This window comes from Trichechus manatus, unplaced genomic scaffold (assembly GCF_000243295.1).
Source record: "Trichechus manatus latirostris isolate Lorelei unplaced genomic scaffold, TriManLat1.0 scaffold00068, whole genome shotgun sequence".
NCBI classification, from domain to species: domain Eukaryota; kingdom Metazoa; phylum Chordata; class Mammalia; order Sirenia; family Trichechidae; genus Trichechus; species Trichechus manatus.
The window spans coordinates 14,212,387-14,225,987 of NW_004444004.1; the positions used below are offsets into that span (position 1 = coordinate 14,212,387).

The window sequence follows — 13,601 nt, forward strand, 5'->3', positions numbered from 1 at the left end:
ACTGGTTTTGCTCCTCTAGAGAACCCAGCCTAAGAAAGAATGCCACTGGGAATTGGCCTCAACTACAACCCAATGACAAGAACGTGCTAGGAGCACAACAGGATTTGTAAAAGGACTGTTGTGTCTTCATGGATGTCTCAGATTTGACAGCTGGAAGTATCCTGATTTTTAAAAGGAGGAAATTGAGACTCCAAGAGATTAGGATATGTGATCAAGGTTATACAGCAAGTCCATGGCAAAGCACAGACTAGAATCCAGGGTTGCAGCATCCCTATACTCAACAAGCAATAAACACTCACCAAAATTGTTGATTAGGAAAGGACGTTTAAATAAAGAGATATTCCCCAATGTGTCTTAGCCAATTTATCTTGGAGGTCAATGCTCCCTTCAGCCATTTGGTGTTTTTATGGCTGTTCCTTCTCTGCTCCTGAAATTGATACTGGCCAATGAAAAAATCTAATACCCAACCAGGCTTAGTCTTGATGGAATGCAGTTTAGGGATAGGGAGTGAGGCAGATGAGAGTGTGTATGTGTGTCCTTGTGGAGGGAGGGTGTGTAAAACTGCAACACCCATTAAAAAACTAATCACAATTAATCCGTGAGGGCATTTGCTGCTTTAATGAAGCCATTAGCCAAGGACCATTCTGAGAGGGAAAATGTAAAGACTCAACTCTGAGCCCATTACGTGTAATGAACCTGAAAATTGACTTGGGGAATTTCTGCGGTATTCTTGGTGTCTGTGATTGCCGTTGTGCGAGTTGCTCAGATTGCAGCCCAGCTTCAGGAATGCTGGGGACCCAGACCCAGCAGAGAGAGGGGCAGTTCTCTGGTGCTGGTGGGCACAAGTACCAGGGAGGAAGCTGGGGCTCTCTGTGTGACTGATGGCTCTTCTAGAAGAGATCATATTTGTGCCCACCTCTTCCCTGGAGAAACAACTCAATATCTTTCCTCATCTCTCCTGCTTCACAGTGGAGCAGTGTTTCTGGAGAGAGATCCAGGAAGAAATTAGCCTAAAGGTAAAAGCTGTCAAGAGGTTCCAAAGATAAATGGCCTTTTTCATCTTCATTTGGCCATGAAGAGGATTGCAAAAGCGCAAGCAGGTAGTATCCCACACACTCAAAAGAAAAGATGAACACCTTAGCATCATCATTTTGCAAATCACAACATGCATGGGAGGTGAGATGCTAATAATTTTGCATGAAATCAATATGGACAGGATAAGACAAAGTCCCCTAGAGCTGCAGTGGAATGACTCCCCTTGATCAACAGAGGACGACAGTTTGGTGTGCTTAAAAGTCTGCACAATGAAGTCCTAGTGGCCTGGTGTCCATGGCCAAAGTGTAGTGACCGTGGGTGCTGGGGATAAACATTATGTGACTCATTGGTCTTGTAGTGGACATCTGTTGTTGTTGTTGCCTGGCAGGCTTTGTCCATTCTATCTTCTTCTGGTAACATGGTTCTGATTTTTTAACTATGCTTCCCTCATTGGAATGAGTCTTAGTACGACTGTCAGCCGAAGTGTCCCTCCTTGACCCAAGTTAGACCAGTCAGACCTCTCTCCAGAGAATGTAAATCTTTAGCAGAGCGACTCCAGGAGAGAAACTCTGGCATCTTCCATACGACCTCACTCTGGAAAGGCAGCCGTTATTGCCTGCTTTCAACATCTTGGAAGCTTGTCTGATCCTATCTTTCCAAAGTCTTCTTTAACTTCTTTGATTCTGTGAGCAACCCAGCTTCTATCTAATAAGTAACTTATTAGTTCCCTATGGCTACTATAAAAAAACTACCACAAATTTATTTTCTTACTGTTCTGGAGGTCAGAAGGCTGAAATGTGTCTTACAGGACTAAAATCAACATGTTGGCCGAGCTGGTTCCTTCCGGACGCTCCAGGGTGAATTCGTTCCTTGCCTTTTCCAGCTTCTAGAGGCTGCCGCATCTTTTGGCTCATGGCCACATCAGTCCAGCCTTTGCTTCCATCCTCACATCTCCTCTCTCTCTGGCCCTCGTGACTCTCCCTCTTTCAAAGACTCTTGTGATTCCATTGGGCTCACCCGAATAACCCAGGATAATCCTCCATCTCAAGATCCTTAATCACGTCGGCAAAGCCCCTTTTTCCCACGTAAGGTAACATATTCTCAGATTCCGAGGATTAGCACATGGACATCTTTGGGGGTGGAGGAACTATTCAGCCTCCCTTGGACCTTTTTGCTCAAACTAGCCAGAGTTACTTTCTGTTGCTTAGAACCAAAACCTAACTGATGCGTAACTTCTACCTGGTCTCTGCAATAGAGAAAAATGCTATGTTTTGGTTGTTGATCATAAACTGAAAGTAAATTGTTAAACATTCTTGGGAAATTGTCCCTTTCGCCCAGGTTCCTAAGGTTAAGTGCTGAGTCCAAACAAGACGACAGCCTGGCGTCCAGCTTGGGATAAGATTCCCCCAGGATGGTCTGGTTTCCAACAGAACGGAATTGCTCCCTTGACATGCGTGTGTCTGGTTCTCTTAGCAGGACACTGAAATTCTGAACATGGCCATCCTCACGGGAAAGACAGTAGCCATCCATCAAGGTGGTCTCCGTGGAGGAGAACAGTGCCCTGATGGATATCTCAGAGTTGGTGGAGTGCGCGTCCACTGACGAGGACATCATCAAGGTAGGTGACTCCCTCAGCCAGCAGGCTTCACTGATGGGAACTCCACTGGGTCACCCAGCCAGCAGGATTGCTCATCCCAGGGAGAGAAGAGATCCCACTGTTGTTTTATGTATACCCCACTTCGGTTGATTCACTAAACTTTTCTGTTTCCATTTCTTTTTTGTTTTTTGGTTCCATGCCAACCTAGCTTTAGTAAATTATGCATTGGATCAGGGTCAAAACCCAAATGGCTAAAGCATCGAGGCAGGTGGTATAAACTAGTGACGTGGAAGCAGAGAATTCTACCACTGAACCGCCACTGCCCCCGTATGGGGCCGCCCCGGAGGGCTTTACACAAAGCCTGCAGAGCCCGAGGGAGGAGGTAGGGGTGATGTTCTAAATCACACTGTCCAGTAGGAATATAATTCGTGCCACATATGTAGTTTCTAATTTTCTTGTAGCCACATTCAAAGTAGCAAAAAGAGACGTGTAATTATTTTTAATGATGTTTTTAAACCAAAATATCAACATATCAAAACATCAACACTATTGATCACATTTCAACATATGATCAATGTACAAGTTATTAAAGTTCTGTTACGTTTTTTTCACAGTATGTCTTTGAAATCTGGGGTGTATTTTACACGGATGGCACACGTCTGTTTGGACTAGCCCCGTGTCAGGTGTTCAGTAGCCGTGTGCGGTGGCTGCTGCGTTATGCACAGGTCTGAATTCTAAGGCACGGCTTCTCAAACTTGGCACTATTGACGTTTTGGGCTAGATGTTGTGGGGGCCGTCCTGTGCGTTGTAGGATGTTTTGCAACATCCCTGGTTTCTACCCACCAGGTGCTGGTAGCACCCCTCAAGTTCTGACAGCCAAAAATGTCTCCAGATGTTGTCAAATGTTCCCTGGGGGGCAAACATCACCCCCAGTAGAGAACCGTGCTCTAACGGGAGCCCTGCTCTGATTCTGGCTGGACTAACACCCCACCTTCTTGTGGCTGGAAAGTAACTGTGGCCAGGAGGGGAGGAGGCACTTGGTTTGGATCGAGGCCGGCCCTCCCCGCAGCCACCATCCCACACTGGGTCCTTGTGATCATTGGCCTTTACCACTGATAAGTGGTTCCCCTAAAAACCAGGACCCTTGATAAATGTGACCCTTTGAGGGGACACCTCCAGCACTGACGACTTCCCTAGGTGGGTGGGGAGCCTGCACAGACCGAGGGAAACAACAGCCCAGAAACAGAATTCCTCACAGTTTTGTACACAACTTCCCTCAAATGCTCTTGAATGACTTTGACATGGCGGCTATTACTAGTATCTCCAGGAATATAATCAGTGTCTTTAGGGAAATGAGCGCATCCAAACTGAAACTGCCTCCTGAAATGAACTCTCGCTGATATCCCTAGCTCTTGACAAAGCAGTGTGAAGTCCCAAGTTGGCGGGAGCAGGGAATGGTATCTGAGCAGGAGGACTCTGTGGGCTCAGTCTCTACGAGCCAGACTCAGCCTGTGACTTGGGTTCTGTGGGGTCGATGATGCTTCCAGAGCTCGTTGGGTACCGGTCAGCATGCCATGGAGAGAAGGAACTGGAAGGGAACGGCATTAAGAAGTGCCTACTCTGTCCCTGGGTGGTACAAACATTTAACGCACTCAACTGCTAACTGAAAGGTTGGAAGTTTGAGTCCATCCATACGTGCCTCAGAAGAAAGGCCTGGAGATCTACTTCCAAAATATCAGCCATTGAAAACCCCGTGGAGCACAGTCCTACTCTGACACACGTAGGGTCTCTATGAGTCAGAGCCAACTTAATGGCAACTTGTTTTTTACTCTGCAGTAGGCCCATGAAGATTTGGACTTAGACAGATCTGAGTTCTGCCAGGAACTCTGAAGGCTCTGAGATTTAACCCTACCATCAGTATAACAAATCAGCCTGTCACAATTTCACTGATGCTGGAAGATGACGTGAGACTCCTGGGTCAGAGACAAATGACAAGTATCAGCATTATCTTTCTCCGTTTCCCAAAGGGACCCACCTAACACCTGCACACGCAGTGGGCTTCGTCACCAGAGAGCCCTGAAGTTAGGGAACCCAAATCTTTTATAATAGGCAGTAAGCCTGCTGAACCTTCTCCCCAGAGGGAGACAACACCTTTATTTTACTGGACTGTAAGCATATCTGCCCTTTGCTCCAGAAGGGGACAGTATCTCTCTCTTGGGGATGTTCACTATGTAAACACTCTTGAAAAGACATTTCAGAACAAAGGCAGACAAGAGTATCTTGGAGAATTTCTCCCTCAGTACTGCAGTGTGTATTTCACAAAAATAAGGACATTCTTTTCCCTAACCACATACAGTTACAACTTCATTACATATAGCTTCGATGTAGTACATTTATCTAATCCACTTTCCATTTCCCAATTTCACCAGTTGACCCAACAGTGTGTGGTACAACATTTCATCCTACAGTACAGGATCCAGTCAATGATCATGTAGTGTGTTTAATTGCCACGTCCTCTGGCTCCTTTAATCTGGAACATTCCTCAGCTTCTCCTAGTCTATTAAGACATTGAACATTTTTGAAGAATGCAGTCTTTTTTTTTTTTTCATTCTTAATAGAATGTTCCTCATTTGGGAGTTTTTCTGATACTTCCTTCTTGTTAGAGCCAGATTTGCATTCCCAGAAGGATTACATAAGCAATGAGATGTGTGCATGTTTTGTTCCATCCGTTTTTGTGTGCTTTTTATCACATTTGTAATAGTTGTGGAGGACTTTTTTCTGATTATATAAACAATGTATACTATTAGTTAAAAAAAAAAGTCAAGTCAAGTGGCCCAGGAAACTCTTAAGGAAGAATTACCTGTGCACCTACCACCCTTAGCAAATCATTATGAACATTTTGGGGATCATTTCTTACACTTCTCTTTTGAAACGTATATACCCATACATACAGATGTAATTTTATAAGCTTGGGATCATACTATACATGCAATTTTTTTTACCATGGACTCTTTTCTCAGCAAATCTACACACACACACACACACACACACACGTGTGTATATGTACATTAAACATACACAGATAAGGATTTTTCTGTCATGGTCTGTTTTGCAGAAATGGGGTTATTTTGTGCATTTCTGTGTCTTCCTCGCCCCTTGCAATGCATCTTGAACATCCCCTATTAGCAGGCATCTGGAAAATGAGCTGAGTCACACACGCTGGGCCTGCAGCGTATTTGATGTTTGGGTTAATAGGAGTCGTAGGATTTGAACGGGAGAAGACTTGGACACCGACATCTGTGCTGATTTAAACTTAATAGGTGAAGGAGCAGAAACCCAGGGAAGGGCAGGGACTGGCCCAGCACAATCCAGGAACAATAATAGGAGGAAGAATGTACAGCATCCAGTAAGCATTTCCAGTGCCCAAGCAACGGCACTATGGCACCTAACTGCACATTAAAATACCTCTGAAATAAAGATACCACCTGCAGTCACTGGCAGGACATAGGGTGACTGCCAGTGGTTTTGTTAATTATGGTTTGTAAGGAATGGTGTCTTGGATTAGACAGCATACATTCTTTCCCCCAAATCGTGGCGGTGATTCATACGACGAAGATCATTGGTCCATTTTCTGAGTATCATTCTGGCACTGGGGGTGCAGCAATAAACGACACAGACGAGGTCCCCGCCCTCAGGGAACCTGACCCTGTCATGATGGAGGAGGCAGACAGTGAGGAGACACGTACATCATCACACATGGTGAGGACGGCCAGGAACCAGGTTATATGCTGGAAAGTGACTTGGGCCTGGGGTGCTTTGGATGACTGTTCTTTGAGGAGGGGACACTTGAGCCAGTTAGTAGGGGGAATACATCAGCTGCTGTTGAGTCGGCCCTGACTCATGGTGACCCAATGCAGGATGGAGCAAAATGTTGCCCAGTCCTGCACCACGCCCACGGTCGGTTGCAGATCAGACCATTGAGATCCACTGGGTTTTCACTGGCTGAGTTTTCAGAAGTAGATCACCAGGCCTTTCTTCCTAGTCTGTTTTAGTCTGGAAGCTCCACTGAAACCTGTTCAGCATCATAGCAACACACAAGCTTCCACTGACAGACAGGTGGGGGCTGTGCATGAGGTGCACTGGCTGGAATGGAACCTAGGACCCCCACATGGAAGGAGAGAGTTCTGTCTCTGAGCCACCACTGGCCCCTAGTGGGGGAATGACTATGAACATGGGCCACTGACCTCGTCCCTCCTGGAGCAGTCCTCTGTGGTGCTCCCCTCGTTCTAAAGACGCTTATGCTAGATGACCCCTCCCTACCGTCCCTGGGGCCCCACCATGCATCCACATATTCCCTGTGCCTCCTGCGGCCACAGATTGGGGGCGCTGACCACACGGGGCCAGGGTGTCATGATTTAAATCCTCATTAGAGAAAGTTCGTTTATTGAATTTCCAGCGCAGCCTGTCTGACCTCCAGGACGCAATTCCAGCTAAGGGATCCCAGTGCAGCGCTAACTATGGTGGTGGGCACCTGCCAGACCCGCTGTCCCTGGTGACCGAGGTGCCACCGTTAGCTCCCTACGTGGACCATAACCTGGCCTGGGCGGCAGCTGCCTTTTCCCTGAGCGCCGGCTCCTGTCAGCACTAAACGTCCTCTCTGTGGACTTACGCTCCATTTCCTTGAAAGAGGAGAGAGCCGAGTTCTCCAGGAGCAGCCTGAGTTTTTAAACTATCTGTGGGTTCACTACCATGTTGGGGTGCACCCCCAGTAGGAAGATGGGACTGTGTCTGCCCAAGTCAGGAAGAGTTTCCCGTCCGTGTTTCCCATGCCCGAGGAACTCGAAGAAATGCTGGGAAGTCTGTGTCTACAAGAGCCCTGTGGTTCCAAACAAAAGGAATTCAAGGTTGGCAAAGCAATCCTCAGGATCCAGGATGGCCCTTTCAGCTGCTCCCTTCCTGAGAAACAATCAGTGGCTCCCTATAGCTCTTCAAGAACCTGCCACCACCTGTATGACCCTCGGCCTGGCCTCCACCACGACCGTCCCACTAGACACAGTCTACGTCACAGTTGTTCCCAGCACACGCTGCTTACTCTCCTGGAGCCCAAAGTCCTGCTCCCCTGGACAAAGGCCCCGCACCCTAAGGAACAAGCAGCTGCACGCGGGAGACTTGCCCCAAGCATGGTAGATGCCTCGATTGCCCGGCCGCCACCTGCTCTTGGATTTGTAGTGTTGCTGAGGTCCTCGCACCCTGTCCAGCCCTCCTGGTGCTGGGCCAAGACGGGCAGGACAGCAGAGATGACCTCAGGTGGTGTCTTGGTTGGTGTTATGGAGTGAATTGTGTCCCCTAAAATGTGTGACAACTTGGCTAGGCCATGATTCCCAGTACTGTGTGATTGTCCATCATTTTGTGATCTGATGTGACTTTCCTATGTGTTGTAAATCTTACCTCTATCATGTTAATGAGGCAGGATTAGAGGCAGTTATGTTAATGAGGCAGGACACAATCTACAGGATTAGGTTGTATCTTGAGTCAATCTCTTTTAAGATATAAAAGAGAGAAAGGAGCAGAGAGACAGGGGGACCTCCTACCACCAAGAAAGTAGTGCTGGGAGCAGAGCACGTCCTTTAGACCCAGGGTTCCTGTGCTGAGAAGCTCCTAGACCAGGGAAAGATTGATGACAAGCACCTTTCCCCAGAGCTGACAGAGAGAGAAAGCCTTCCCCTGGAGGAGATGCCCTGAATTTAGACTTCTAGCCTCCTAGATGGTGAGAGAGTACTTTCTGTTTATTAAAGCCATCCACTCGTGGTATTTTTGTTATAGCAGCACTAGAGAAAAGACAGGTGGGGAGGGCCTGAAGTTAGCCTCGACTCTGGCTTGTCGGGTCCCTGGTGTCCTCTGGTGCTTGCTCTCTGTGCTGCAGAATGAGCCACATGATTGACCTCTTTGGACACACTTTCCCACGTTGTTCAATGACACAGCCTCACTTCCTGCTGTGTTCAAACCACGTTGCTGAAGGAGTGTGAAGATGGCTACCAATGTCACTATTTAAAGTGGCCCAAAGGTGGCAGCAACCCAGATGTCCATCAGCAGATGAATGGATGAACAAAGTGTGGTCCCTTCGTACAGTGGCATATTATTCTGCCATAAAAAGGAATGGAGTTCCGACACACGCTACAACATGGATGAGCCTCAAAAACATCGCGCTGAGTGAAATGTCAGGTGCAAAGGCACAAATACTGTATGACTCCAAAAAAAAAATTTGTTGCCGTTGAGTTGGTTTTGACTGATAGTGACCCTATAGGACAGAGTAAAACTGCCTCACAGGGTTTCCAAGGAGCGGCTGGTGGATTCGAACTGCCGACCTTTTGGTTAGCAGCCCAGCTCTTAACCACTGCTCCACAAGACTCTGCCTATATGACTCCATTTATATGACATGTCCACAACAGGCAAATCCATAGAGACAGAAAGTGGACTGGTGGTTGACAGGGGCTGGGGGGAGGGGAGAATGGGGAGTGACTGCTAATGGGTATAAAGTCCCCTTTGGGGGCGACGAGAAAGTTCTGGAACTAGACAGTGGTGAAGATTGTACAACACATTGACTGTACTTAATGGCACTAAATTGTACAGTTTACAATGGTTAAAATGGTAAATTTGTTGTGTGCATTTTACCACAATAAAAAGAAAAGATGTCCACACATGTAAAGAGCTGCTGAGGTGACGTTGTAGAGACCCCCATGGGGAGTTCCGGCTTCCCAGGGGCCACGGCGGGCCTGACGGAGCTCACAGGTGAGCAGACATCCTTTGCCAGAGAAATGGGTGTGGGAAACGATTAAACAGCCCCAATCCTCAGAGTCCCTGGGTGGTGCAAACGGTTAAGCGCTCGGCTGCTAACCAAAAGGTTGGAGTTCAAGTTCACCCAGAGGTGCCTCAGAAGAAAATCCTGCCAATCTACTTCTGAAAAATCAGCCATTGAGAACCCTATGGAGCACACTTGTCCTACTCTAACACACGAGTTGAAATTGACTAGACGGCAATTGATTTTTTTTTTAAATCCCTGGCTAAAGAGTATCATGGAAATAAACCACAGATTTGGAACACCAGTAAAGACTTTATCTGTCCCTTGGAACTGCATTGCAGGAGGAAGAAGGGGCGTGTGCCCCCCCCCGCCCCACCCCCCGAGGCTGCAGGCCCAGGAAACGACAGCTCCTTATTCCATGTAAACTGCAGGCTTCTTTTACACGGGGTGTACCCTAAGACCTCCCTCACCCCTGAAACAGTCCTGTGGTCAGCAGGGAAAGAGGGTCGGTCATTTGTTAAGGGAGAGAGAAATGTTTTATGAAACTCTGGCAGAGAAGTGGGAAGGCAGTCATTTAACCCTAAATTAGCAAACCTCATTAAGTCTGTTTGTAAGGGGCACTGAACACAGACATGTGAAATGGGTTATGGTCACTGTCTGTTGAAATAGAAAGATTCTATCACTTTACTGATAGTAGGGGAGACAGAAAATAAATAGGTAAACAAACATGATACGCAGAATGAGTCGACATTGACAAGTGCTCAGAGGAGCACCACGTTGGGCAGTGGGGTAAGGAGAGGGCAGCTTTAGAGACTACCAGGGCAGCCTCTCTGCGGAGACACATTGGAGCCGAGAGTTTCCCAAGCAGGAGGAACAGCAAGTGCAAAGACCCTGGGGCATACACAAGCTCTCACATCCAAGGAACAGAAAAAGGCCCGGAGGGCAGGAGCCTGGGGGGTGAGGAGGAGAACAGTGAATGCTGAGGTGGGAAAAGTAGGTGCTGGCCTTGGAGTCACCATGGTCAGAAGGCTATTTTACTCTAAAAACCATAGAATGCTGCAGGATATTTTGGTCTAGATTTTAAGTCAATCGTTCTGGCAAGTATATGAGGGGTACTATTATAAGCCTCATTTCACAGATGAGGAAACTGAGGCCCAGAGAGGTTGAGTGACTTGCCCAAGGCCACACAGCTGTTAAGCAGCAGAGCCAGGATTGAAACCCACGTGTGCCTGATCGCCAAGCCCATGATGGTCTCAGGCCACCCACGGGCTCAGGAGAGGACAAGACGATGTGGTTCTCCTCACTGACAGATGGTAGGATTCACCGCAGACTGCACTGTGCAGTGTGGTGGCCAGCCATCACGTGCGCTATGCAAATTTAAATTGGTTAGAATCAGATAAAATTTAAAATTCACTCCCTCAGTTGAACTAGCCACATTTCAGGTGTTCAGTAGACAAAAAACCAAAACGCCCATTGCCGTCGAGTCAATTCCAACTCATACCGACCCTATAGGACAAGGTAGAACTGCCCCATAAGTTTTCCAAGGCTGCAATCTTTATGAAGCAGATGGCCACATCTTTCTCCTGCAGAGCGGTTGGTGGGTTCAAATCACTGACCTTTCAGTTAGCAGCCGAGTGCTTAACCATTGCGCCACCAGGGCTCTGTTCAGTAGCTACATGTGGCTAAAACCAGATGCCATGGAGTCGACTCCGACTCATGGCCACTCCATGTGTGTCAGAGAATTATGCTCCGTAGGGTTTTCAATGGCTGATCTTTCGGAAGTAGATCACCAGGCCTTTCTTCTGAGGTGCCTCTGGGTGGACTTGAACCCCTACCCCTTCGCTTAACAGCCGAGCACATTAACGATTTGCACCACCCAGGGGCTCCATATTGGAACATGCGCGTAAAGAATGTTTCCATCATCACCGAAAGTTCCAGGGAAACACAGACCCAGAGCCTTCAACTGCACAGATCAGAGCTCAGCCACATTCATTCCTGGGAGAGGCTGTTGGGCAAAAATGAACAATGGTACTGGCGGAAGAAGAGCAGGTTGTTCTGACCCTCTGCCTTAAGCTACAAAGAAGACTTTGTTTTAATAAAAGACTTTTGCACAAGATAGCACAGTTTATATACGGGTCAGATTTTACTGGCGCCAGCTGGAGCTCTGTCTGGATTTGCTTAACTGGGGACAGAGGTCTGCAAGCCTAGGAGTCCGCACAACTGGGGGCGAAGGGCCCCTGTGCTGATGAAATTTCTGGCCAGGTCCACGCACTCCAGGGCACAGAAGTCTAGGTTGGGATCTGGATATCTGCTTTGCCTCAGGGGAGTTTCCGTTCTGGAAAACAGTTCTCTTCTGGGCTTTGCTTTTTCTCCTGCCAGATGCTATGATTCCTGCCCCTCTTTGACCCCTCTGTGGAAAGCAATCTGGGAACAAGTGTTTGGTGCATAAAGTGTAGCGTTTTATGCCAATCTCCAAAGGGCTCGTTACATCTTCATGGGAAACAGCATGGATATTGAGTGGTTAAGGGTCGAGAACTGGCTTACAGAGTAAGGGGAGACAACAGGAAAACAACAGCCAGCTGCCGCGGAGATGATTCTGCCTCGTGGCGACCCCATGAGTGTCAGAATAGACCTGCGCTCCACAGGGTTTTCAGTGGCTGATTTTTCTGAAGTAGACGGCTAGGCCTTTCTTCCCAGGTGCCTCTGGGTGGACTCAAACCTCCAACCTTTCGGTTAGTAGATGAATGTGGTAACTGTTTGCACCACCAGGGCCTCTGAATGAGGCTTAGAGCAATGAAGCATCTGCTCCAACTGAAATGCAAATCTGTCTGGCCCCAAACTGATGTTCCTAACTGGTGCATACAATGAGGCACTTCCCTTTATCTGGAAAGCTGCTTTCCTGTGGGTCTGATTGGAGTCCCCAGGGGGTGCAAATGGTTAACACACTGGGTTGCTAAACAAAGTTGGAGGTTCAAGTCCACCCAGAGGCACCTCGGTAGAAAGGCCTGGTCATCTACTTCTGAAAAATCAGCCCCTGCAAACCCCATGGAGCACAGTTCTACCCTACGCCGTGAACTGGAGTTGACTCAAGGACAGCTGGTGGGCTGGACTGCTCAAGGTAGCATAGCAGTGCTGCTGCACCCACACCCCACCTCTCTCTCTCTCCCTCTTTCTCTCTCCCTCTATCTCTCTCCCTCTCCCTCTCCGTCTCCCTGTCTCCCTCTCCGTCTCCCTGTCTCCCTCTCCCTCTCCCTTTCTCTCCCTCTCCCTCTTTCTCTCTCTCTCCCTCTCCCTCTGTCTCCCTCTCCCTCCTTCTCTATCTTTCTCCCTCTCCCTCTCTGCCTCTATCTCTCTCCCTCTCCCTCTTTCTCTCCCTCTCCCTCTCTGTCCCTCCCCCTCTTTCTCTCTCCCTCTCCCTCTTTCTCTCTCTCTCTCCCTCTCCCTCTCTCTCTCACACTAATCCAAGTGGAGTGGGCAGCCCGCCACTCCCCGCTGACCCCACCTTGGCCACACTGCCAGCCTCAAGTGGACGGAAGTCCGGAGACCAGAACGACATGGTGCTCCAGGTCTTGGGAGCGCTGTGCGCCGTTGTCTGGATAAAGTGTGATTTATCACGGGATGCATTTCTGCCTGGTGTTTGAATGCTGTGTGGCCACTGCTGCGAGGGGCAAGAAGTAGAAAGGAGGGGAGTGCGTAGACATCGTCTTGGAAATATTGCTTAGTGCTGACTTTTCTCTGCCTTTCTCTTCTTTCCCTGAGATGTCAGAAAAGTGGCTGTAATGCACATTAATAATGAGAGAAATGCTGAGATTACAGCAGAGGCCCCCCTAAAATGTAAACCCTGGGCTCTGGCAGCTGTGGGGAACCGCCGAGGGGCTGGGTGCAGGCCACTGGGCCTCAGATGGTCGCCACTCAGCCAGAAGGCTCTGACGAGGCAGCTTCCCCAAGCCCTGGACCAGTGACCAGTTGCCTTTGTGTCTACTCCTACTCATGTGACCCAACATGTGTCAGAGCAGAACTGTGCTCCCTAGGGTTTTCAATGGCTGATTTTTTGGAAGTAGATCTCCAGGCTTTTCTTCCAAGGCACTTCTGGGAACCACCAAACTTTGGTTAGCAGCCAAGTGCATTAACTGTTTGCACCACCCAGGGACACACACACACACACACACA

The 13,601-nt window shown here is 48.3% G+C and overlaps 1 pseudogene; it reads left to right on the forward strand.

Moving 5' to 3' along the window:
• The first annotated feature begins 1,856 nt into the window (after nucleotides 1-1,856).
• Nucleotides 1,857-13,601, forward strand: part of LOC101352465 (transmembrane protein 132C-like) — a 37,958-nt pseudogene continuing 26,213 nt past the window's right edge.